Here is a 27,573-nt window from a genome sequence, read left to right on the forward strand (position 1 = left end):
GTTTTTGATGTTATATAAAATATTATAAAACTGGATTTTTTCTTTGTACACCTCTTGAAAACATGATCCTAATGCCAACACTCAGATTTTCAAAAATATGTTATTTTTGTTTGTTTTTCCTAAAATTCCAATTAATAAATACCGTGGATGGTTCTTTTGATGTAGAAGTAACTCTCTACTGGAATCACAGATTCTCCAGCTCATGTCATACAAGAAATCTGAGCACAAAGCCTGCATGAGGATAGGTATGGACACCAGTGAGCTTTGACATCACATGTACACAAAATTTCACAGATAACCCCCAAGTTACCAGTTTCTGAGATTATTTTTAACTTTCAGTTTTCAAATAATTTCAAAGTTGGAGTAAAGTTGTAACAAGAGTACGTACGTTACCCTCGTGCCTTACATTCAACAGTGGACACATGCTTTATTATTCATTCTCTGTCTGAACAGATGACCCTCAGCTTACAATAACCTCATTTTAAGCTCAAAGTGTACCTCACTGAACATTGCAGCTTAGCAACACAGTTCCCTGTATAGGGTCATGTGTCTGACAGGAAACTGTGGCTTATTGTTGAACTCCAATATTGCTGGAGAATGATATATGTATTGCTAGTTCCAGAAAATAACAAAATTTAAAATTTTGTGGAGAGCTTGTACTGAATGAGTATTGCTTTCGCACAACTGTAATGCTGAAAGAACATTCATTCAGTCCATTGGCAGTTGGAGATCATTTGTATATATATGTGGATATAATTTACACACATACAGATATATCAGCATCAAAAGAGAAAGGGTACATAAAATACATGTTTATAAATATATGCATGTATTCATGCCTGAATAACTTGTGAATAAGCTGCAAACATTCCCTTTACCCTTATGTGATTCAGTCCTAAAAAAGGCTCTCTCTGTGAGTACAATTATCAAAAGTAGGAAATGTATCCTTGGTACATCTAGAGCAAATTGAGAATATATATTCAAATTGCACTAATGCCTTCTTAATGGGCTCTGGAATTGCTTTTTCCAGTCCCCGATTCCATCTGGGATCATTTCATTTAGTTCTCCAGTTCCAGATCAACAAATTTTTGCAGCACTTTCCTGATACAAGCATATTTTTGTTTTTGTTTTACTTCCACATTTGTGCTGGTCACAGATTAAGTGGTGGATTAATGTGGAAGCAGGCAGTTTCAGCCTTCACCAGAGGAAGATTCCCTCTCTTAGATTAACTAGAGTTATGGCAAGGAATAGTCATTACTTAGAGAGCACTGGTAGAGGTTATTCTGACCAGCTGAATAATTTCCATTAACACTTTCAGTTACAATAACTGCTTATATTGAGCACGTACTATGTGCTGAGCATAGGAGACACAGGGATAGAAGACAGAGCAAAGCCAGGAATAACACTGGTGAGTCTGATGGAGGAAAGTCTCATTTAATTAACCAAATAACCTTTGAATAAAACTGTGGTGACAAACTGAGGAGTACTCTGAGCATCTGAAGCAAAGGCCTTGTTGCCATAATGGATATTGTGGTAGGAGAGTGACAAGACAGTGCTGACAATATGAGCAGGGAAACCACTGAGGACATTATATTTGAGCTAATAATGTAAGATAAGTGGGAATTAACCGAGCAGAGAGGAAGGAAAAGGCATCTGAGCTTGCAAGAAATTTTAGACATAAGAAAAATCAATCATCTCTGAGAAGGAGTCATACGGAAGCACCAACCATCACAAAGGATTTTTGCCCTAGGAATAAAAGAAAGAAATAAATGGCTTTGTGTCCTTTGCAGCTTTGAGTGAACACAGATAACAGGGAATGTTATAATTCTTTACTTCCCTTTGGAGGGGAGGGAGTGGGCTTTGTGAAAGAGGGAGATTTAGTGGTTAAAATGAATTCACTGGAGAAATTCTTTTTTTATGCCTTAGTTACTTTTAGGTTGCTGGGACAAAATATCAGACACCTACAAGTTCATGAAGGAAAGGTGGATTATAGCTTACAGTTTGTAAAGATTTCAGTCCATAGTTGGCTGGTTGCAAGGCAGGGAGCATGGCGGAAGGGCATCACAGCAGAGAAACAGTCCATGGCAGGGCAGGCAGCAAGCAGCAAGGAGCAAGCAGCAGCAGCCTGCCTTCCATCTTTTCCTTTTATTCCATTCAGGCTACAAGCCCAGTGGTTGGTCCCACCCATGGTCAAGGTGGGTTTTCCCATTACCCATACCCAGAACAATGCTAATCAGTCAGTGGACGAATCCAGTTGCTGCACCCTTAATTCACATTCAATACCCTAGATCCAGCCACCTCCAAGAATCCCCACCTGTGAGCACGTGATGTGGCTGTGGGGGGGGCAACTAGATATAAGCCATAACATTTTTAAAAAGATGATTGTTTTTTCTTGTTTGCACACCAACTGCTACCTATAAAGGAGAATGCAATAGGAATACACAGAAGAGTTACCATAGCTATTTCGAGGTTCTCAGGTTTTCAGTGATGTTTTGATTTGGTGTATGATTGTGCATTATTTCTTCAAGCAGAGTTGATATGAGAGATGTAACTTTAAAAAGCATAGAAATTTTAGGCATTTTACAGCTCATAAAGTCTATTAGTAAATTACTCATACAATAGTTCTTTAACAGAGTTTGTCTCATCCTTGTGCTGGAGATGAGAATTGAGGGGGTTGAGGGAATGGAGATTAAATATTGATCTATTTACAATCTGTACACTTTGGGGAAAACTTTCCTTCTTCCCCACCACTATCTTCACCATGGTAGGCAATATATAATTTTAAATTGGGTGATCATCTTTCAGTATGATTGAGGATCTAGAAGGAAATGGTTGTTATTTTTTTTGATTTATTAATACTTATCCCATAACAAAAATTGAGGTTTTTTACTTTAATAGTTGGAACTAAAAATACATTTTTACTAAGACTGTATACTAATACTAACAATAATAAAGAAATCATACTCCAAAAATGAAATAATAGGAAATCTAATCCAGAATGCCTGCCCTTACCACAAAAGTTTTCTAAGGCATGTTTTCTATTGTTAGCAGCATCCTATGGCTGGATTGGAACTTACACACCCTTTATTATCATGTGGAGAATAGAACATTTTCTTCCTGTCTGCCATTGTCCATTCACTTTATACTTAAAAAATCCACGAATTCTGCTGCTGACCACATCTTATAAGATTACTGCTGATTACCATTTAGATTTCTTAAATGACAGCACGTTTTATGGAAACAGAGGCAATCAAGGTCAATAGTAGTGGCCTGAATTAAATATAAATAGTTTTATTGCCCATATAATGATCAAAAGTCATTGCTGCCACAAAAGCTTAGTTTTTACCTTCCAAGGGGTAGCAGACTTATCTGAAGTTTTCTTCCTTGAAAGAGATTGCTAGTGAGTGTCTTTTCAGCAGAATAGAATTGAGCTACGGTAACAACATCATCTAAATGCCCAGCCTACCATGGCCGCAGACTCCAATGGCTTTTTTTTTTTATTATTAATATGAAGGTGCCTGCGCATTCACAGCACTGCAGACTGGATTTCATTACAATGCATTGCTTCACTCAACACGCTCTGAATGGAGAAGATATGCTCTGTGGCTTCAAATTCAGGCACTTCCTACAAGCCAGGCTTGTTTATCTGTCCACAACACACTTGGAGCATTTAAAAGAGTGATGATGAGCTTAATTCATGCTGTAAAAATGTGTTGAGAGTCATGGCTGCTTCCTTCACAATGTCCTAGCGTGGGAGAGTGGAGAAAGCCATTGTCACCACACAAATGACTATTTGCCTCTGCTATAACTTCACCAGAAAAGTTGCAACATTTCAAAATGAAAGGAGCTCCAGGGAACATTTAGGAGGCTAGTGCCTTACCTGTGACTTTGTAAGACTCTTTCAAAGGCTTGCAAAGAATAAGTTTTAAATCTGGAATAACTTGTTTTTTTTTTCTAGGAAGAAAATAAAGGATGCTTTGTATTTATGTAAGATCTGTTGTCTGATCATGGAATTTGATGGACTTAAGATTACAGGGCCATGCTCTCTTGGTCCTAAATAATGATCAGAATGGTTTTGCTCTCTCAATGTTGGAAGGAAAGCAACTTTCTTTCTGGAAGAGTGCTCAGTTAGCTCCACTTCAGGTGCCTCTTGTGTGACAGAGGAACTAAGTAAGAGAGAACAGCTCTACATGTGGCTGTTTGTCTTCTGCATGTTCCCAAATAGAGAAGGAAGCTGGTGGGACTCAGAAGTAGGCTACTGCCTGTCACCAAGTCTGAAAGTTAGAACAGCTCATGGGCCCAAGTGTTCTCCCAGGAACCTGCCTAATGCCTCTGGCCAGTCAATACTAGGGAAAAGAAATCTTGGTTTACCGCTCAGTGTAAAAATTCCTCCATTTTTCAGTGGAAGAAAACTTGTTTACTTTAAAAACAGAGGTTAAATAAATACAGACACCAACAAAGTAAATTCTCTGTTTGGTTTTAATAGACTGAGCTCCTGTTTTCTACTGCCACCCTCCCAACTCATTTACTCCACAAAGGGAGACTTGCTCAGCAAACTGTTCAGGCAGCTCTGTGAGCTTTCTGTGTTATTTGGAGCAAGGCATTCTTAATAGCTTTAAGCCTCCTATTTTTGGTCCTCTCTCTCACTTCCTTTACACTGATTGATGAAATGGGAAGGAGGTTGAATAAACTCACTTTTTTTAGATGACACAAGTATTAAATTGACAGATAAATTCCAGGGAGGTCCCAGTCCATTTCAGGAAAGTGTTGATATGAGGCCTTTAAGGGTCGACAATCCTATTAGAGATAGAGACCACCAAGGAATCCTGGGTAAAAAAAATGAGAGAAATGTCTACATTCAATAGGAAATTGGCGCTCTGGAGAGTATCTTAGGAAAAAACACTTGCTTTTTCACCAGCTAAGCCACTTTTTTCAAAGGGACTGGAAACTTAAAACTTTCTCTGAAGCTAGATAGTCCTATCACCCACCACATCTTTATTTTCTTCTGCATACTCCCAGTAAATTACACAAGAGCTAGTGAATGAGTGTTCTCCCATGAGAACTGGTCGTGTTCTAGGATGTTAACACAGAATTAAGTCAGGGTATGGGGATTTCACACATGCAAAGTGGGAAAATATTTCCTCTGGTTAGACAAAAATGTACAGATTTCCTATGCTCTTGACACAGGCTTTTGAGTAAACTCATGGAATCATGAGAACTCAGAGGGCTTCTCATAGATTTCTTATGCACTGTGCATCGTTTCCTATTTACCTTACCAAATGTGAGGGTTTTCCTTAATAGATGTGGAGGATACAGCCCCTTTGGTTAGGCACAGCCCTGCTGCTTTAAGAGATGGCAGGATGAACTCTTCCTTTTTGTACCCACTACTCACTAGAGACTAAAAACTGATAATTTGGCTCTGGCAACATTCCACTGCAGCAGCTAATAGAGTGTTTTGGAAAGATGCCAGCAGCAGCCAGACTGCATTAAGCATTTAAAATACTGTTTAAGATCAGTTCTGCTGTTGGGGAATTAAAGTTAGAGGCAGATCCACCTTCTATTTTACAGCTTTCTTTGCTCTCAGTTCTTTTATGTTTTCTGTGATTTCCTCCAAGTGCTTACCTGCCTCTCTGTCTCTCTCTCTCATCTGTCTATCTCTCTGTGTCTCTCTCTCCCTTCTGTCCCTCATTTCATGTGTATTTTCTTCCTTACGTGAAGATTTCATAATACTATAGAATAAGTACTTTCATATATTATTTCTTGCCTTCATAGAAGGCAACACAATGTGGAGTGTCTCCTAAATTGCATTTTGGACCATGGCAGGGTGGGAAGAAGTACATATATATCAGAGACATGAGTCTAGAACCTGGCTCTACCAAGTGTCTTCATGACCTTGAGGTAACACGTTAAATTCTGTACAATGAAGTTTCTTTACCTTTAAAACAGTGGTTCCAAACAGAGGGCAGTTCTGCCCCCAGAGGACATTTGCAGCATCTGGAGCCATTTTTTATTGTAAGCTGAAGATAAGTCCTAGTGGCACCCAGTATGTAGGATCAAGGGGTGCTGCTAAATACCCTGCAATGCACAAGAGGCCAGCAGCAGAGAGTTGCGTAGCCAATATTGTGAGCAGTGTCCAAGTTAGAGACTTCTGCATAAATATAAATAATGGTATCTATGCAATCTATCATAAGACTATTGCGGGAGTCAAAAACATAAAAATGCAAAAAGCGTTCTTCCACGTCTAATGCTATGTGGAATTACACATCTGGGTCACATTAAACTTGATTTCTTAAACAAAAATGAATTTTTTATGGTTTAAAATTATAAATGAATTTATCAGATTAAAATATATTAAATCCACCCACTGAATCTCCATCTTATGGTTTTATACCAATTCTCTAAACATAAAGAGAAACAATGAAAAAATATTAAGCTTAGAGGAAACCTACCATTCAGTGACTAATATAGATAAAGAAAATTGGAATCATGCAACTAATAGACTTTTCTATTAGGGTAGAGCCATAAATTATATTTCCTAATAGAAGCAAGCCTGAAATGATAAGTTGTTTGGATGACATTAATTAACATCTAGCTCTATTAGATTTGTTCCTCAGGTTGGGTTCATTTTACAGGTGCTGCTGAATATCAAAATTAACAATATCTAGCCACATTAAATTAGAACAAAATATGTTTTACATTGAAGGCAAGTTTTAATAATGGCCTTTTATATTAACTCGGATAACTAGAGATAGTAAAAGACTGAATTAAATTCCAGTGAACCAAACTACAATACTGGTGATAGTAATATCAATTAACCCTTTTTGTTGCTTTTATTTTGTAATCGCCTTATAAGTATATAAATATAGATGTAGTCTAGAGTTTATAAGGCATTGTAACAGGCATGAGCTTCTTGTCTTATTTCTGTAATGTCCTCTAAAGTTCTTTTTTGTTTGTTTGTTTTGTTTTATTTTGGAGGCACTGGGGATCAAACTACTGAGCTACATCTCCAGCCTTCAACAGTTTTAATTTAGCATCCATGGCTGGAGAGAATCTCCTGAATTTTCCCACAAAATTGTATTTATATAAGCATTTTCATTGGGAAAGAGCATAGCATATTCATGTGATTCTCAATATTTGTTATCTGAAAGTTGAGAAATTGCTATTAAAATAAAACCAGCTTCTAAATGTTCATTTTCATCCAAGCTGCTGTTAAATGATTTTGTATTTACCTATCAGTCTATTAGCAAATCATCTGTAGAGGCACCAACTGACCAAAAATTTTAAATTCATAATTGACATACACAGGTTTTATTGAAAACTTCAGATTGATAGCTCAGCCATAAAGCTAAATTGAATACTTATGCAAATCCAGTGCAATATTATTTAATTGGACCTTTTGAATGAAAATAACCCAGGTGTGCAAACTCTCTGCAATCTGGAGCAACCATTTTAACATATATCTGCCAAATAGCAACATCTTGTAGGTAAACAAGAAGAGGAAAACAGTGCTGGCTGCCCCCACAAAATGCTTGCAAAAGAACACGCTCATTAGGTCTCACATATCCCCAGATTGTACATTACAGAAGTGCCACCGTATAACGCCAATTGCACAAAGAAAATTGTCCTGTATCCACTGGTAAGCTGAAGAAAATGTTCTTAGACCTTAAAAGCTGGAACAAAGTTAAACATGGAAATCTAATGTTTACTACTACATGCCATAATGGAAAGCAAACCCCATTACAAATTCTAGCTTTCCACCCAGCAACCAGTATCTTTATTTTCTTATATTTTTTGTTGCCACTCTCCTGTCGTCTGATGAGATTTCCACATATTGCTCTTATAACTGCTAATGGTGTGGAGAGTACACACGCGATAGGACTCTTCCTCTGATCCTCCCACAAGGCCCAGTTCTTTTAACCTTTCCACTTTTTGAATCAGTAATTTACTTTAATATTTTTTACCCCTCAGCTTCACAGCTAATGACACATTTTTCATGACAGTGTCACAGCTGAGACTATCTTATACAGCTCAAGTGGAGCCTCGCATCTGTACTCATTCGTGTCTTAGCAAAGACCCTAGCAGGACAAAAAGGGGTTAGTGAGACATTTGTTAAGAATTGTGTTCTAAGTTTTTAAGAAATAATTGAAAATAACAAAGTCAAAACTCAAACCGTAGAATTTTGGATTCATTCTTGACTGTTTTAACAGGAGCGGCAACAGCCACAGATTCAAATATCCTTTTTCTGGGGCACATTTCACTTTTCACTGTCTTCATTTCTGAGGACAAACAGAATCACAGGACCTCACCAGGATCACAGAGACCATCTTAGGATCCCTTTGAAAAGCAAAAAATTCATCCACCCCACAATGTATACCTTTTCCCATATTTCATGTTGTACATTGAAAATATACACAATTTTTATTCACTAATTTAAAACAAAAGTTTTAACATTGTGAACCAGATCCTTCTCCAGAACCTGGTACACACTGGTACATGTGAGCCTCAGAAAATGTCATTGTGAAACGTTTCCCTCTGCACTATAACACTTTTAATTTTAATGATATAGATGAAAATATATAATATTATTCTTTAAGAATTTCTTTTATTTTTGAAAAAACTCTGCATCTAGAGATTCTGCCTTTTATTTTTCCTTACTCATTGTGTAGGTCTCTGTTCTAGGATTTATGGCTAACTTGCCCATGCGGAGCCCCTGTGGGAAGTCTTTGCATGCAAGGAAAGGAAATTTTGTGTGTAGGAAGAGCTGAATAGCGATATCTCAGATGGTACAATAGAGGGATTAAGTAAAAAAAAATTTAGAGGCAACCAGCATAATTACATAAGCTGAGATGTGGCCATTGCCTTGGGATTTATATTTTTCCTCATAACCAAAGTAGGACTCAGTACTAGCACAAGTAGCTAGAATTTCAACACTAACTCACATCCCTGCAAAAACATACAGGTTGATAATTGTTACAGTCATACAAGAAATCTGACAGCGATAGCAGAGGGACATCACGGTGTCAGATCTGGCCACTGTTACCAGGAAGCAATTTAAATCCTGGCACAGGATATAATACCCTAGCTTTTCTGTGGATGGTATTTATAAACTGCATATATGTGTAAATATTAATCAAAATTCTGTCTTCCATGCTTAGTTTTCAAGTTCCCACAACTTTGCATCATAGAGGTAGAATGTTTTCAAGTAAGATTTCTAATGGCAGACATAGAGGTGCAGAAAAAAATTCTTCCTTTCAACATCATTCCTCTAGATGGTACTAACAATTTGAAGAATTTGGATTGAAATGATTTCAAATGATAAAGACAAGGCTAGACTCGGTGCACAGCTCTTGTCTTCACAGAAGCCCCTGTCTTCCTAGCTAGCTTCCTGGACGTCTTCCGTTCCATGTATAACACATAAGGTCAGGTGGACAATACTCACTCAAACTCTTTCCAGGTGACATTTGATATCCCTGAAAGTTGATGAAACCAAGAGCCTTTCTTCTGCTAGGAAATGTTATACTTTTAGTGTCCAGTCTGGCTCATCAGAATGTTCCATCCATAAGAGATAAAAGTAGCCTATATGATACTAAGCTACTGGTGGTGTTTCCAAAATATGCTTTTAAAACCTATGTAGGTTTCTTTTATTTGGCTACAATTATAATAATTGGGCGCCCCCTCCCCCCACAGAGAAAGACCTGCTCACAGTTTCAGAGCACAGATGGACAATGGCTGCCGTGGTCTCTGATTTTAGATTGAGGCATCCAGAGAAGTCACATGTCTGAATATAAGGGTGGTAAAAAGGATCGAGCTTCCCAAAACAAAAGTTAATGATACCCAACTCTCTCTTCTCAAAACGGGAACAGTGAGACTGAAAGTTTGTAATTATTTACCTGCTATCTTCAAAGATATTAAAGTAAATCACTGACCTATTCATTCCTAAGTCATCCTCTTTTGGTCCATCATTCTATTGCTACCTGATTTCTGTATGGATCCGCACAATGGCTAACATGCACAGAGAAGAATCGGTTTTCAAGCCTTCGTCCTGAAATTGCTAGACTTTATTTTCTCAGCTCTGTATCCTGTGTATACTGGTAAAACTATTAGGTTTCTACAGTATGCTAGGATTTTGCCATCTCACTTCAAGAAATACAGCTTGCAACCCCTTTTTAAGACCCCTTAAGGTGAAAATGTAAATTGCTTATGAGTTGGCTTTTGATTCTTAAGAGAAAAGGTGACATAAAACATAAGTTTTCATTAACATGACAATATAGTGTTAGGGAAATAGTAACTACAGTTTACTTGAAATATTCAACAAATGATAGTATTGATTTTTTTTAACAGTTTTCAGTTCAATTAACAGTAACACACTTACCTTGTCATTGATTTTGTCAAAAAAAAAGTCATCTTATGCAACCTTTGTGTTACAGACACTAAAATGGGGTACAGAGAATTTAAGTCACTTACTTGAGGCTCTGTTTTATGACCAGTAAGTCAGATTGCCTCAAGTCCTGCTTCTTAATGTTGTATTTCTCTAGCAAGGTCAAGAGAGCTTACTTTCTGGAAGCGTTGCTTGTTAGTAGGATGGATAACCTGGGGGAAAACGCCCAGCGGCATCCAATTTTACTTATCTCCCTGGTTTCTGTGAAAACATATTGAACAGATTCCCCATCTCTTTCTCTTTCTTGAGTTTTACCTTTGGGCCACAAGTAGTGAATGCGACTGCTTTACAAAGTTATTCTTTTCACTGCTAACAGTTTTTTTATGTCATTTTCTGTAAAAGTATCAGAGAGAGTTTTTCTCCAGGGATTTTCACATAGTCAAGTCCTTGCTTGGGGATTTCTTTCTGTCTGAACTAGTCCTCAGGATGAGAGTATAATCAAATGTCTTCAACTATGAAGATTATTTAGAAGCTAAAATGCACATTTTTCCAACAATTAAACTCTGTATCTGACGTCTTTTTGCCTTGATTTTTACCCATCAGCTAGTACTTCAGGGTACACTGGGAAATGCCTTTACTTTTTAATACTTATTTATATTTTCTCTGTACGTGTTCCCTTTATGGTAGAAAAGAGTGGTGCTGACCTGTTCTTCTCAAAAAAATTCTGTCATCAAGACAATCAAAATGTTCCTGATGAACCACTTCTATGAGAGCCAATATGTTTTATGCTGAACACTCCATCATTGAAAATATCTACCTTTATTTTGCATAGCATAAGGAACCCAAGCAAGCCCAGCCTTAGACTCCATGAGTTTGCAAAGACCAGGCTCAGCCCCTTATGAGTTTTAAGTTTCAGCTTTCAGTGCTATCCATCCATTTGGAAAAAAAAATAGCTAATAGCATTGGAGAAACATTATTATAGATTAATATTGTGAAACAAGAATAAAGTTAACTAGCAAACTTCTCTCAGCAGAAGACTGTGAGCACACTGAGCTTATCCTTCAAGACAGAAATTCTAAGTGGATTTTGAGTTTTCACTCTATTGACTTTCTTAATTAAATGTGACACAACTGCTAAAAATAAAACCTTTAATATTTCTCAAATCTTCATTTAAATCACTACCTCATATGGACATCTTATACAGCAGGAAGTCTTAAAAATCAATTGATATATCCTTTTAAATCCGCACAGGGGAACTCTGTCAGGATCTGTTCACTCTTTCCAGGGAGAAAGTGTCTTGGTGCCCACACTGAAGAAAGACACCATTTTCTGGCTGAGGATTAGAAAGACCAGACGGTCTCTAGCACTCCTGCTTTCAAACTTTGACTCCAATCTGCAGCCACGCTCATGTCTTGTTCTTGTCCAATGCCTTCTGGCGTGTCACGACGCCATGCTGACGCACAGCAGGCTTTGTGGGCTTTAAGCCACAATAAGAACCAGATCCTGTGTCTTCTGCCCTTCTTGAGTCTATCATTCGACAGACACCAAAAAAGCCATTTTACTTAACATCCGGAACAATTTATGGAGACTACCGGTTTGGAATTGTCAAAAGACAAAATTATAACAAATTTCAATTCAAATTCTTTGGCTGATATTTGTGATTCTAGAATCAGGGCACACCTTGTAGTTGAGGTGAGTACAGGGGACTAGGGTGAGAGGCAAAAAGGAACCTGAACAACTAATTTGACAACAACAATATGCAATATAGCAACCATTGCTGAATTCCTACCATCTTGTTAGTGAAATTCTGCATCTTTTCTAATGTTTTTTAAAATTATTTTTTATTCCCTTTAAAATAAAAAAAAGGAATGGAGAACATAGCCAGAGAATAGTAGACTGCTTATTTTCTAACTGGTTTTCTTATGGGATTTAAACAGAGATGTCCTTATCGCATTGGCTCAAGTTACCTGAGCCTTCTCTCATCAGTTGCAATGAGTCTCCTGATAAAGGCCACCTGGTCCATTTCAGACTTCCATTTGTTTCTGAGGCTTTCAGTACCAGTGACTCTATTCTAGATTGCTCTGCCTTGCTGAGGCCTAGTGCAGAAGCCTAGTCCAAAATAATGGCCTTCCAGGACTGGGGATTTAGCTCAGCGGCACAGCACCTGCCTGGCAAGCACAAGGTTGTGAGTTCGATTCCTGGTACCGGATAAAAACAAAATACAACAAAAAAACAAAAACAAAAAACAAAAAAAACACAAAATAATGGTCTTCCATAACTTTAACAGGCTTAAAATATGTAATGAAATACTAGAGAATTTTTAACAAAGAAAAATATAATGCTCTCTTCTCACAAGGGTTTATGGGGCTTTTAAAAAGAATGGGTATAGAGTCAGTGATGGATTAGAACATGGTATAAAAATGGTGTAGGCTAGAAATATGCAGAAATATGTACTTTAACATGTTAGAAAAATAGCAGAAGAATCACATCATTTAAATCATCTTAATAGGAATTTATTTGAAAACTGAAGTTTGCACAATGACAATTCTAGAATAGACATAATATCCAAAAGCGTTTATTCTGTTGTCCTAAAGTCTCTGCACTAGAAACTATTAGATAAAGTATGATATACCAGTAAGATAATTATTACCCTTTTAACATTTTTTGGAAGTCTGAATGTATCTATGTATTTAAAATAATGCTGTAATATATAATATCTCCTTTAATTAATTCTACACCCAGTAAAGTTTACCTTCATTATATAATCAAGGGTGATTAGGATTTATTTCAGGTTGCGGGAGATAGATCACAGCTAGAGTATAGTCCAGCTAGAAGCAAAGGTCCAGCTTTCTTTTTACGCTGTTATTGACTATGATCTACTCTGCAACCTTCCCAGGTTGAAAGAAAAAATTTAATCAAGTATGTTAGGCACTGCTTTTAAACCTGATTTTGCAGAAGTATCCCTTGAAAAACTTTCTTAAAAATACAGATACTTTAGTATTTACTGTCATCCTGCCCCTACAGCCTTTAGCAGAAATACTGATTTAGTGAGTCTGGTTTAGTTGACCCTAGGACTGTGCAACAAAGTCAATCTTAAGAGCCCCTCCAAATCTCAATTCCTGATATGCAGTTATGATTCTTAAGGCAAAGGGTGTGAGATCCTAGAACCTCCTATGGAAATCTGAAGATTACCTTTTTTTGAATTGCCAGTACCCACTGAAAACTGAAAATTTTTAACAAAGTCTTCAACATTTTTTTAAAGATTGCACTGTGGTTTGATATAAAACAAGCAGGGCTGGGCGTGGTGGCATATGCCTGTAATCTCAGCACTTCAGAGGCTGAGGCAGGAGGATCTTGTGAGTTCAAGGCCAACCTGGGCTACAAAGTGAGCTCAAGTTCAGCCTGAACTACATAGCGAGACCCTGTCTCAAACAGACAAAAAACAAAAACAAAAAAACAAATATAAAACAAGCAGGACTACATTCAGGTGTAGCTATTCAACTTCCTAGCTGCACAACTTGGGGAAGTAGCTTACTGAAGCCCAGGTTTACTGATTTCTAAGATGTAATTCTAGTAATTAGGTAAAATAAAATATTTAATGATCTTACAATATCTGGCAGAGAGTAAGGTCTCAACACTCTTAAGAACATTTCCTTCCATAAGTAGGCTTCAGGATAATTAGTGTTTTAAGTATGCAATTATAATTTATATATAATTATAATTTATGTTTTCACTTTTCTCATGTTTGCAAAGAAATAACTATGTCAACTATTTGATCATATGTATTTGTCCCTGAGTATCTATCATAAGTAATCAAGAGATTCATAGTTATTGAACTTTTGGACTAACTAGGAAATTCTAATTGCTTCTTCTCTAATCTACGGTGGTTTAGTTTTTTTAAAGAAAGAAAGATGAACTCATGGTATATGCCTTGCCCACTGAGGTAACTCTACATTCCTGTTCTCTTTTATGAAACGGTTGCTAAATATAGTCAAAACCATACAGTTGTGATGCAGCATCTCTGTCAAGTGCAAACTTCTTGGAAAAGCACTTCATTTTGTTTGCACAGCTCTAATCTCCATTAAGAAAACATGTTGGTGGTACTAATGTTATGAACGCTACATTCCTTGCAGTGAATATAGATTGCAGAGTATTTTCAAGATATGATGAGTTTTATTGTCCTCTGTGGTCAAGTTCAGTTACTTCCCATGTACAACATCCAAACTTCAGAATCGTGCAGGGAGGAGGCAACAGCAATGTTGGGATATCTGCTGCTACCACCCAGAGAAATACCAAAAGAAAGAAACTGGTCAAAATTCTGGTCATAATGATCGAATAGATGAGTTCTATGAAAACACAGAAGCAAAATAAGCCTTCTTGAAAATGTGTTACTCTGTAAACATCATCATAGAGTTTCATGCTCTCAGTTCAGGTTAAGGGTCCCACTGCTTCCCGTTTCTGCTGTCAGAGGCTGCAGAACCTCAGCAGGCAAAGATAACCTGAGTACATTCTCACCACCCTGCTCATCATCCCCCATTCATAATTGGCTTGGCTCGTTCCTTTCACTGATTGAAGCCAGTCATCAATGTCAGGCAGCATTAAATCTGAATATTCTGTTTATTATATTTTTAGCCTACACAAATGCAAAGGAAAGCTTGAGTTTTTAATACACATCCCAGCACCAATTTATAGAAGTGAGAAGGAGTTACATAGCGATGTATTTTTGAGAAGATTTTTTTTTAAGCTAGCTGTCGGATAAAGAAGTCCAATTTGCATTGGAACTGCTAACTAGAACTCAGAGAAATCCCATCTGGTTTAAAGAAGAGTAAAAGGAAACAAAACAAAATAGAGAATGCAATGCTTCAATAATTTGTTTACAAAACATTCACACAGTACCTTGCATGGGAAAAGTACCATGCTAGGAGCTATGCAAGACTGAACAGCAAAAGTAAAGTGGCGTCTCTTTGCAAGATGTTTTGTGGCTGTTTGGAGCTTTGTTGCTTCTTTTAACAGTAATGTTCTGAATTTTAGTGTGTCCCTGACACTTCCAGAAGGATGACGGACAACAAGACAAAGTGTTTGCTCACATGTAACTTGTTTTTCAGTGAGAGAGGGCCAAACATAAATAAATGAGCAAGAGTCAGCTATTAAACATTGTGCAGAGAATCAGGAGGGGGCAGTGTGCGGGTTAGTGAGGAGGCTGGTACTTTACTGAGGAAGAAGCGTAGGAGAGACCTGAAGCACCAAAAGGAGCTAGCCAAGCAGTGAGCAAAGAAAAGAATTTTCCTAGAAGGAAAGCTGAAGAGGATAACTGGAGCCAGAGGTGTGTGATCTAAGGAAGCCTTAGGAGATGAGTCTGGGCCTGCAGGCAGCTGGTTTACTACAGAGGACTGTCAGGGCAGGGCAGAGTACAAATCCTGATATCATGTAGTGGCTTTGATTTTCATTTCTCTAATGAGATCGAGCATCTTTGTCATATTTGCTGGCTATTTCTAGGTCTTCTGTGGTGATGTTATGGTTTATGTCTGTGTGTCCCCTCCAAAGCCTCATGCGACCATGGGGCAGGCTATTAGAGTTGAATGATTGTGGGTGTGAGAGCTACACCCGCCCTGGGGTGGATAGTTTGCATATGTAAGGGAGAGGAAAAGAGTGCTTGAGGACATTCCTCCCCCATTCTGCCCTGGTGTGTGCTTGCGGCTTAGCTGTGTTCTGCCGCCCTGAGCGCTAGCTCTCTGCCATGTGCCACTCTGCCTTATAATCTGCCAAGTACGGACTGAAACTTCCACGAACTGTAAGCGAAATAAAACTTTCCTTCCTTAATTTTGGGCGTCAGGTATTTTGTCCCAGCAGCGAGAAAAAAGTAACCAAGACAGGTGAAATGTCCATTCAGACCATTTATTCATTTTTACCTAGATTTCATATTTTCTTGTTACTCAACTGTATGGGATCTGTATCAGTTTTGGATGCTAACCCCTTAGATATATGGTTTGCAAATATCTTTTCTCAAGAGGTAGTTTGCATTTTATTTTGGTGATTGTTTCCATTGCTGTGCAAAAGGTTTTAGATACATAGGTAAATTTTAAGGGTCACTTTGGCCTCAGTGTGGAGAATGGATTTTAGGGATGGATTAAGTAGAAAAAGGGGATCAATTGGGACACTCTTGACGAGTCCGTGCAAGGGGTTTGATAGTGGCCACTAAGACATAGGCAGTGACATTGAAGAACAGTGGACTCATTTCTCCATGAAGAGGAACTTGTGACTTCCCTTTGGTATGTCCAGTCAGAATTTGTTGAAGAAATTTGTTGCCAATGTAGAATCAACGTGACCTCCTGCAACACTTGGTATGGGCAGGTAAATTCAGGCAGGGTCTCAGGTATAATGGCTGGTTTGAGGCTATATGCCTGGGTCAAAACAAAAAGATGAGACATCCCAGGAGAAGCATAAGTTTAACACAGCATTTAATCTAGGTCCAGTGCTGGACCTTTTGAATTCAAGGCATTTCTTAGCTTTCAGAGTGGAAATGTGGAGCAGGTATATGGATATGGAGAATTAGATTGTGAAGGTAATTTTGAACTAGATGTCGTTATCCTACAGAAAGCAAGTAAAGCCAAGGGGCTGAGTTGGATCACAGAAGAAGATAAGAGATGCTGAGTTGAGCAAGAGACTAGGGCAGGAGAAAGAAAATTGGGACAATCTTATGCTGTCCAAGATAAAGGAAGAAAATATTTTAGATAGAACCTTCATTTCTGACTGGGACACAAGTGACTTTTATGTTGATAAAAATTATTTCATACTACCTATAGTAATACTTCAAGGGCCTAATAGCTGGAAGTTAACAAATTATATGAATTATACACAAAAGCAAGACCAAGAGGGGGGGGGACTTGTTAGATTCAATTTTGAGGCCTTTTTACACCATTTTTCCTCTGTTTCACATCATGAAGATATCCCCTCTTGATTAAAGAAATTAGTCAAAACGTACAGCTTTTAGAACCATGCCCCACTTCCCCAAACTGGGAATGTTTTCAATGCTCCCAATCTGGTTTATTTTTGAAGTCAAGTCCAATAAAATATATATTGAAAACCTATGCTCTAGCCTGATTTATGCTAGACATATTTTAAAAACAACACAAAATAAGCATGAAAATATAGCTGGTGAATCAAGGTGCTTATAATTATCCTGGATGTCAAAAGTTTTTCTAAGACTAATACCTGATTAGCATTAAAACAAAATGGAAAGAAAAAAAATATTAATTTCTGGCAATTTCTTGAACGGATTTATTCTTCGGTGTATCTTACCCAGTATTAATGGTTTGGTGAGAAAAGAGCTAAAGTACTCCCTTGACCCTTCATTCTCTCATGTTCTCACTGTACCCTTTAGTTCTAATGTCTCTTGGGATCGGTGTGTCTGAGGGCTTAGATGAGATTTCCCCTTTGTTGTCATTCCTCATTATCTCCTCAATAGCACAAAATGTGCTGAGCTCACTGAATATAGTTAAGAGCATTGTCTTGCATGGGAGTTGAATATTGTATAGATTCCAAAGTAATTTCACATGCCATACTGACAAATTTGTTAGGTAAGGAGGACATATATCTTTATGATTTTTATAAATAAGAAAAGTGAGGATCCAGAGCTTGAGGTGAGAGAGAAGTGACTGGTCTCAGTTCCCACATTGGATAGATAGCACTCAGGAGTTCACGCTTGGGTTTGCTCTGTTTCTATACAATGGGTATATTCCTATGGAAATACAGCTAAATAAGACCTTTTTGGAGCTTAACTTACAAGAAAAGTGAAATAAGCTAGTTATAAAATTACACAAAGGAATAACAAACATTTTCCACTAAAAGATTTATTAATCAAGTTTTAGAAACTAAGCATTACTGGAGGCAATGGGGACAAGTAGTAATGCCTATTTCTCTTAGGTTTGGGGATTGAGGTTATGCTTGTTTGTTTGATGCTGAAGTAGATATTCCAGAGATCATTCTCAGAGTAACACTGATCTTTACTATTTGAGACTTGGCCTCTTCTGTTGAATGAGAACCTTCATTTTGCGGTTAATGGCCTTCAAAGATAATAATTAACAATCATTGAAAAGCTTTTTTGAATTTACAAGTATTTGTGCATTCAAAATGAGATAGGTTACTTGAGGAGACATGATCTCTGTACCACACACGAGGAAACAAACTAACACAGGTGAACCAATTTGTTCAATCACCTAACAGTCAAGACGAGAACTCTGACATCTCAACTCTCTCTCTACCGCTGTACAGAAATTCAGCCACAAGGTGAATCAGTGTGATGATATACACTTTTACAGAAACTATAGGCTTGGGTTGGGGTAAGAAAAAAGCAATTGAAGTATTAATTAATTTACTCATACACTTGATAGTAAACAATGAAGATAAGCAAGATTATAATTCTCCTAAAATTTTTTAGAGTATAGCTGAGATGAAGAAGAAAGTATTATAAGTGTAGTTGAACTTGGGTTAGTAAAAATTTGGACAGTGTACAGTAGGACCTAGAAGAAGAGTGGAGATCATTTAGTTTTTCTCTTCTTTTCTACCTACTACAGTTAGGTGTGAAAAGTTGGGAACAGACCATAAATGAACATTTTGGTTGAGATATTTTTGTTTAGCATTGGAAACAAAGCATTAAATATTGTTACCTAGAAACAACTGCTATGTACAAACAAACTGCTTCATTCTTTCTCTTAGCACCACCATGCCTGAGGAAGAAGCTGTGAGCACTCAAGGCTCAGGCAGGATTCATTTTATAACACACATGCCAGCCACAACCCTCTCTTCATCCCCAGGACTCACAAAAATCACAATCAATGAAAATGTTCTTGTACACTTCATAGAGGGAACAGATATGGAGTGTTACCCCATCTATATGATATAAAACTCTTCGAAGTCTTCGTTTAATATTTGTCCTCTCAACTCCTTTCCCAGACCTCTTCTAAATTTTTAAATCTTTCCCAATGTTGCACTCAGATTCTTGAGATGGCCTCCTCCTCTTCCTCCTCTTCCTCTTTCTCTGCCCTCCTCCTTTTTCTTTCTCTCCTTCTTCCTCTTCCCTTTGTTTTACCTCTTCCTTCTTTTCTCATCCTCTTCTTCTTTCTCCTCCTCCTTCTCCTCCTCCTTCTCCTCCTCCTCATTCTTCTTTTTCTCCTTCTCCTCCTCCTCCTTCTCTTCCTCCTCCTCTTTCCTCTTCTTTTTCTTTTTCTTTCTCTCTCTGTCTCTGTCTCTCTGTCTCTCTCTCTCTTCTCTCTGATATGTTAATGAGGTAATGCAAAGCAATTCATTTGTTCTTTCCTCACCTGCACACACTGAAGACTATTCCTCTAGCAGGCAGCATCTACTCCTTGAAAGAGGATGAACTTACAACTTGAGCTACTTGAGTATATCTTTGGGCTTCTCAAGCTCATATTCAAGGAATTTAGAAACTTACTACTTAAAAACAAGTGAACTACCCACAAGGAATTTTGACCAATGTCCTCCAATCTTATGGCATTTGTTCTTAAAAGTCAGACTTCACATTTAAATGGGGGCTATTTGGACATGGAAGGATAAAATGGTTGTATCAAAATATGCTATTTCAAATCAAATTCTATTATTTGTTCCTAGTGGCAGATATCACCCTAGTGCATCCTTAACACTTAGTAGAGCCATAAATACATAATCACGTGCTTATTGATAATAGTTAATGAAAGATGAAAAAGAGGCTCAGGCATGATTGTGAACAACTAGAATGTAATTTTGTATCTTATTGGAAACTCAAAAAAAGCTTTACATGTGTGGGCTAATCGTTGACTTACACTGTAAAAATGTAATGTAAAAGTATCCAGGCTTGTTTGTGTTGGCTTTGTTTGAAACTATGGCTTCCATGGGTTTAAAAAATACATATTACATTTTATTTGCAAAGTGACAACCCTAAATTTTAACATGTTCAATTATTTAAACTAGTGATTTCCAGAGCATAAGTGGTACTGTACTTGTAACAGTTTTAAAATAGCCAATTTTGAAATAGGTAAATTACTCAGTGAAAACCATAGGGAACCCAAATTGCTGATATATCTCCTTCAAAACACCTTTCAATATCCAGGAGTGTGAATACTTTGGAATTATTTTATTCTTTAAGTCTCACACTTAGACCAGTTGTTTCCCTCTTTCAAAAGTTGCCTATAAAACAAAAAAAAAAGTCCATACGAATATTTCAAAATTAACTTTGTTCTACAGAAGTCATTTGATTCCTTCTGAGACCATCTGTGCATTTATAGAATTTTCTCATACAATAAAATTCAATGTTAAAGTACGATTAGTCAAAAAAATCAACTAAATGCCAACAAGGGTTTTATTTTTCTTACATTATTGAGAGTTTTTTTCTTTCTCTTAGAACTTTCCAGCTGCCCTTTGTGAAGTTCCCAGAGTAATGATTAACATTATTAAACCAGAGACTAAAAATCTTGGTACGGACTGACCCATGGGGACACATTACAATAATTACTTTAATAAAATAATAAAAGGGGCGTCTCATAGGGGATGAAAATTGGACTCATCTTTAAAATGTATTCTGTTCGTCAAAGTCACCCAGAAGAGTTCTTAGGAAGAGTTGGAATTGGCTGTGAGAAGCAAGTGCTCTCAAGTGTCTTTCCTTTGTGGTTCGCCTACCTGGGTTTCCCAGTCCTTGGTTGAACATTAGCGTTCTCACGGGGATACAATATTGAAGATAACTCTAGTGTTCTATTCCAGTAGAGGCTGAGGCCATTTCTAAAAACCTCCTTCCCCATGACTTTTTCTGTGTCTTCCCGTCAGTGCATACACACGCACTCACTGCACACAAGGCAAGCACAGACACCACACATACACACTACACACAGCCTCAGGACACCTTATATGCACACACTGCATACTCACTGTGCACATACACACACTATATACACATTCACTGCACATACAGTGTGAATTGCATTCAGAGAAACTATGCACATGCACTGCACATACTACATGCACATTCTGCACACACACTGCACACACTGTGCACACTATGCACACACAACTTATGCACACTCACTGTACACACAGTACACATACCACATGCAGACACTAAACACACCACACAAGCACTCTATACACATTCATTATGTACGCACACTGCACATATACCTCATGCACAGACACTAGGCGCACACATACACTATACAGAGACATTCTTTCTTCCACTTTTTGCAACATAGATTGAGTGGAACCTTATGTCTTTCTAACTGTTCTATGGTTGATGGGCATTGTGTCCCCAGTGTACTTCAGTAAGCCATAGTCTTTTCATAATTATTTCATGGGTTATAAATACTGATACTGCTATCTTTAGGATGAGGTCTTGACACTGTTACTATCAAAAATATTGGTTATTCTTCCATTTATTAGGTTAACTTTAACACTCTATTGTCATCTGTAGTTCTCCGTCATTTGACAGAACCCATGAAGAGTCATACAGAGCAATGTCCATGACAATCCCACCATGCCTTGCAAACATGCTTTCTAAAGCTATGGATGAGAATGTGGTCAGCTTTCTACAGCACAACAAACAACTAGTATCCCCAGTTCGTGTCACTACAGGTTCCACTTCAATCTCCAACACACACATGTACAAATAACACACACACACACACAAGCACATACATACACGTCATTCTTCTCTTCCAATTGGCAAGAATTGGAATGTCCTTCACCCCTACTGGAAAGGCATGAGTCAAAACGTATTACCTTCTTCCCATCCTTGCTGACCTCTCCCTAATCCTAGTTTGCTGTTCTGTTTTTCTACTTTCCCTAAATGCAACTTACTTTAAGCATGTGTTAACTTGATTAACATTCCTATATTGATAGAATGATGAATAATAACCCATTTGTCAGTCTAGCCACTTTCTTCTCTTTGAAATCTATGACGTACATCCAGACTGCACGCCCTTTTTATTTTTTTAAAGAAACAAAACCAAAATATATACATGTATTTTTAACAAAATATGTGACATTTGTTTTTCATTTTGGCTACCATAAAAAGGGGAATCGATAATCAAGAAAAAAATTAAAAACGTGTCCCCTGACTGCTCTGTCTGTGCCTTTTCAGCGTGTGCATCTGGTTGTTCATCTCTGAAAGTGTGTGAAATATTTTTCCTTTAAATTATTTTTTTGTTATTTTCTCCCTTCTTGTTTGGGAATAAAGTGCATTTTGTATTTATATCTATATCTATATATTGATGTATTTCTTTTTAATTACTAGATCTATATCTTTAGATTTGGTTTTATCCAAAAGTATGAGAAAAAAGTTATTAATTGTTTTCAGCTATTTTCCCCATTCCCTCTTTAAATGTAGAACAATTTCATCTGCAGAATCCTCACAGCCACATCCTTCAGATTAGCAGTCTTGCTGCAAATTGTGCTGTGCAGAACGTGAGTGATGTGGGGAAGACAGACAGTGTCATTCGGAGTGTACCCTTTCCACATTGGGGAGTAATTAGCAACCCAGCACGGGGGCCCCCTTCACAGCACTACCTTCCAATCTCCTCTGCAGATCCGTAAACCTCTCCACTCTAGATGAGGCTGTGTGGCTGCCGATGAAGTTGTTCAACTCGAATGCATAAATCTAGTCTCCTTGTTTTTGCTTTTAACCTTTTGATCCCGATTATTGGTACTATTATTTAATGTATTTTGGCTATTTTGAGTAGGAAAAAAAAAGTTAAACTGTTTTTATTATTTGACAATCTTATAATGAAACTGTAATGATTTTTGGAATAGTAATTGCATGTTGAAGAAGTTGCAGCTTAGGGTGTGTGAGATTGTCAGTGTTAGAGTTCTGTTCTTGATTTCCGTAGATGGGCATGTGTAGGCTCATTTGTTTTTGTATATTGCCCATCCCTTCCTTACAGCCAGAAGCTCTAATGCAGCTAGATCACTCCGTGCCGCCCTTACATGGACATGGCGACTTACTTACACATTTACCCCCCTCATCTTCATCTCCTGTGTAGTGCACTCATAGACACAACCTCCCCTTGTTGCATCCTCCCTCCCCATCCCCCCTTTCTTTAGCATTGTTGAAATTTATGTGCTGTCATCCATTCCCTTAAATTAAAGAAAGCCTAAATTTGTCAGAAAGACAAAAAAATTAATATATCTGGAACCCTACGAAAATGCAGAAATTCATTCAAAACCATGTAGATTCATAGATATTTTTTAAAAGGCCAATTATAAAAGTGATTTTTAAAAATTTTTCAACAGTAGCAATTGGAATTATTTTAAATTCAAAATCGATGTCCTCCCAACCCCTTCTAAGTAAAAATTTGTTAAAGTGCAGATTTTTTTTTCTTTTCATGTTATGTGGTGTGGATGTATGTGTTGTTGACTCCCTGTATCATCCTCTGTTGTAAATTACTATATTTGAAAAACTAGACATTTTGCTCAAAAGTTTTTAAGAAATGACGACAAAAAAGCAAGTTACAAGAATGTGGCAATTCTATTTGTCCAAGAGCATTCTTACACAACTTTCTTTTGTAAATTTTTCTTTCATGCCAAAAAACATGCGGGCAATTTGTTGATGTAAGTTGACTATCAATTAATATGGTATGCTTTTCTTTTAACTTAAATTATCGTGCCTATATGGAAATGATTCCTTTCTTTTTTCCAAAGCAGTCTCTATTTTTTATTTGTTTCTACTTTTATTTGCATTTTTATTTTGTGAATGCCTTGTTGATATTATTTGCTCTCCTTCTGCTTAATTTGTTTATGAAGTACATTTTTATTTTCTGTTATGTGATTTTGAAAACTATGTGAAATATTTTATTTCATTTGTGTCTATTTGCTTAATTTTTACTCTTACGTTTTGTGCTGAATTGCTCTCAATAATCAATGTGAATTTTATTCTGAGTAGAAGAGAGTGGATATACAGTTCTTTCCTCCCAAGGAATACCCAGCCTCTTTGCCTGAACTTCCTTTGACCATCAGCTTTAAATCCTCGATGGTATTAGTATCTCCGAGCAAGATATAGCATTTGCTACAGCATATGGGGTGTCTGGACCCCAGAAAATAATGAGTTGAGTTAGCTCCAAGTATTATCAGTGATAATTTCCCCCTTAATTTAATTCTTCAGAAAGCATTAAGGGAAGTGAGTCTTCTATTTTGTTTCACCCAAGGGGAAATAAGGTACTCTCAAGTGAATATGGTAGAGTTCAGTTATAATCCAGGATTATGCTGTTATTATAACCACAGGCTTTAAAATCCATTTCACTGAGAACAAAGACATGAAGAACCCCAGGTGTTCCAGGGTACTGTACTGTGACACTGATGCCTTCCACGGTACAGAATGAACTTCTGGACGAAGCAAGAGTGTGCACACAAACGCACACATTTCTTTTTTTTCCCGTCCCCTCCTCTCCTTTGTTTCTCCTTCTCTCTGTTTCCTTTTCTATTAATAGTTTGGTACTTTTTCTCAAGGATTAATTAGGTAAGATTTAAAAGGATTTTAAGCTTCTATCAGAAGAAACACGATGATTTTCATACCTATACTTTCATTTAGAAAATATTGCAGGTAGGTACCACCGCTGTGGGCTACTCTAGATGAGATCATTACTTGCCCTTAAGGTTATTTGGACCCATGCTGCCATATGTGCGTCAGGAAACACAGAATTGGTAAGAAACACTATACGATCTTTTAAATAAAGAAAGTCTTAGTTTCACTTTAATTATAAATATCGTTGTTACCTGAAACTGTTGTAGAAATATCAGACAGAGTGGTGGATAATACTTACGTTCTATCAGCTTTAATTGATAGGGTCTCTCTGCTTCAGTTCATGTGATTTTGTGTTTTTTGATATGTCAGATAATGTTTCAGGTGTAAAAACAAAAACACGTAAATGAGATGTTAGTTTACTTAATTGTATTAAAAGCTTTCATTTCTTTTGAAGAAGCTGAGTGATTTAATGAATGGTTAATCTGTTTTTTTCAAAACTACAAAGTCATTAGATGATTATAAATCATCCCTCAAATTATGTTTAAAGTAGCCTCAATAATCTAGATCCAGCGCAATTATGTCTCTAGTATATAGCTGTTACATAAAAAAGAACTTGATTCATGATTTAAATATCTGTAGGTCAAAACTATTAATAATATCAATAGCTAGCATTTCTGAATATTGGTAGGCCCTGTGCTGAACACTTAACATACAGTGGTTTAAGGTAGGCCCTGTAGTTACTAACATGCCTATTTGACTTTGACTTTAAATGATAAGACCAAAGTCACCTGGCTACTAAGCAGAAGACTTCTGATGTTAACCTGCATTGCACTGACTTCAATAAACAAATGAAATTCTCCCCTTTATTTTTCCACATCTCAGAATGCATAACTACATCCAGAGGGTATAGCTAATCTTTCCTGGATGCATGTAAACAAAATTTTGTAGTCTTTCAGAATCAAACTCATTTGAGACAAGCCATTTACTATGGGAGCCATGTTCTATCCAAAAAATTTTCAGCATTTGAAAATAAAGTTCAGCCTCTTTAAGACAACTGAGGTTTTCTGATGACATCTCCCCAACTATTGGCTGTGTTTGTCCATGACTATTTTTTCTGAAGCTGGATGAAAAACAATTTTATGGCTACAAGTTTCAGGATATTTGTGTGCTGCCAGTGCTCACTTTTATGGCACCAAATAACTAAATATTATCTTTGAGGGACAAATGTAGTAGGAGAAAGAATGATTTCTCCCTATTAGATGTGGCTTTCCAAGCAGAGAATTACAATAATGCAAATACAGGAGGTAAAGGGCCCAAATAGACATAATAGAAATTAAAGGAATTGGAGCATGGTGTCCTCTCCAGAATGCCACGGCTCAGCTTCATTGTTTTGAATTTTTGTGACCTCTGAGATGTGACTGTCTCCAGAGAGGCTATGTCTGGAGCCTCACTGAAACTTCATGCTGGTCTTATCTTTTTAGGTGACCCACTACTTTCACCATCATCCACAAGCTCCTCACAGTTCAGAAGAGTTCTATTAAATTTTAAAACAGTGTCTTTTTTATGGCAGAGAGCTCCTTTTGCTAGATATCAGCCCTAGAGGCATGAATTATATATCTATAAATATACTCATAAAGCAAAAAAGCAGGGCAGCCTTCAGGGCTAAAATAGACCTTTTACATCCCTAGTGATCTCTCTAGTTTAAAGAAAAGCACAACCTTGTCAAAAAAGTGTACATATCCCTGATTTTAAAATGCTAACTTTAAGGAATACAGATAGTTCTTATGCAGACCAAAGAAAAATTCTGAGGATGGCCAAGGAAATTAGGATTTTGATGGATTCCAGTTTTTTCATAACCCAACATTTTATGACCTTAGGTTTATGGATTTTGTGGCTTTTGTAGTCATAGACATAGGGTTGGTCCCAAATCCATAGTCTCTGGACAGTGATAAATAATTATTGGTTGCTCCAACATTTCTGAGGGTAGTAGCTCTGAGTTACAGAAATAAACCCAAAATCTTAACTGATATAGACCAAGTCAATTCTATCAAGGATCAAATAGTGGGAAATGCATCTCCAACATCCACATCTCAAATGATGTGTAACTTTGGACCCTCAGGAAGGATTGGTCCCAGTCCCTTCTCCCATACAATATCTATGAGTATTCTACTTCTTATATCAAATGATATAGTAAGCCAGGTGTGGTGGTTCACCCTTGTTGTCCTAGCTACTCAAAAGGTTGGGGCAGATGAATCACTTAAATCCAGGATTTTGAGGCCAGCCTGGGCAACATAGTGAGATCCCCACTCAAAAACAACAATCAGGAAAAAAAAAAAAGAAGTACAAAGTCTTAGTGTTTGCATATAACTTTATATTTTAAATCTTCTCTAGATTTATCATAATACCTAACCCAAGACAAATGTTATACACATAGATATTATACCGTATCATTTAGGGAACAATGACAGAAAAAACGTGTGCATATTCAACACAAACACAAGTTTTCTATCTGCAGTTGCTTGACTCCTTGGATATGGAACACACATATACAGAGGGTTAATGGTATACTGTAATCACCTTAAATCTTAAAGATATTTTATATTAAAATTGATGATATACCCCAACTCATACAAAAGTCCCAGACACTTCTGATATTTTCTAAAATTTTCTAAAATTATCTAAAATTTTTCACCTA

General features: G+C 37.1%; 1 protein-coding gene across 23 annotated transcripts in view; it reads left to right on the top strand.

The window, feature by feature from the left end:
* The window catches only part of Nrxn3 (neurexin 3), a 1,559,809-nt gene that overhangs the window by 1,525,493 nt on the left and 6,743 nt on the right, over nt 1-27,573 (top strand). For 3 of the 23 annotated variants that reach the window (XR_001235159.1, XR_001235160.1, XR_001235161.1), the window contains one exon: nt 23,302-23,968. The exons of the other annotated variants lie outside the window; for them this stretch is intronic. The gene's annotated coding sequence lies outside the window, so the exon portion shown is untranslated. The remainder of the gene's footprint in view (nt 1-23,301; nt 23,969-27,573) is intronic. 23 annotated transcript variants of the gene reach the window in all.

The sequence above is a fragment of the Chinchilla lanigera genome, unplaced genomic scaffold (genome assembly GCF_000276665.1).
Source record: "Chinchilla lanigera isolate Chin_1 unplaced genomic scaffold, ChiLan1.0 scaffold00037, whole genome shotgun sequence".
In the NCBI taxonomy this organism is placed as follows: Eukaryota; Metazoa; Chordata; class Mammalia; order Rodentia; family Chinchillidae; genus Chinchilla; species Chinchilla lanigera.